Source organism: Capsicum annuum, chromosome 4 (genome assembly GCF_002878395.1).
Source record: "Capsicum annuum cultivar UCD-10X-F1 chromosome 4, UCD10Xv1.1, whole genome shotgun sequence".
Lineage (NCBI taxonomy): Eukaryota > Viridiplantae > Streptophyta > Magnoliopsida > Solanales > Solanaceae > Capsicum > Capsicum annuum.
The window spans coordinates 212,368,887-212,369,137 of NC_061114.1; positions in this window are offsets into that span (position 1 = coordinate 212,368,887).

Sequence of the window (251 nt, forward strand, 5' to 3'; positions counted from 1 at the left end):
TTTTTTTTTCTTTCTGTTTTACTCTTAGTTTTTTTCTTTTGATTTTTGCTTTTCCACAAAATGTTATTTTCTTTCTTTTCCTTCTTGTGTGTTTGTGTTCACCTTTTTTATTGTTGTTCTCTTTCTCGTATGTCTGTATCCGTGTGTTGTTGTGCGTATATATATAGGGATGTGATTTGGGAGGTTGAGGGAGTTGGAGTAAAATTAAGGGGTGGTTGGGGTAGAGTAGGATAGGATAAGATTTAATTTTT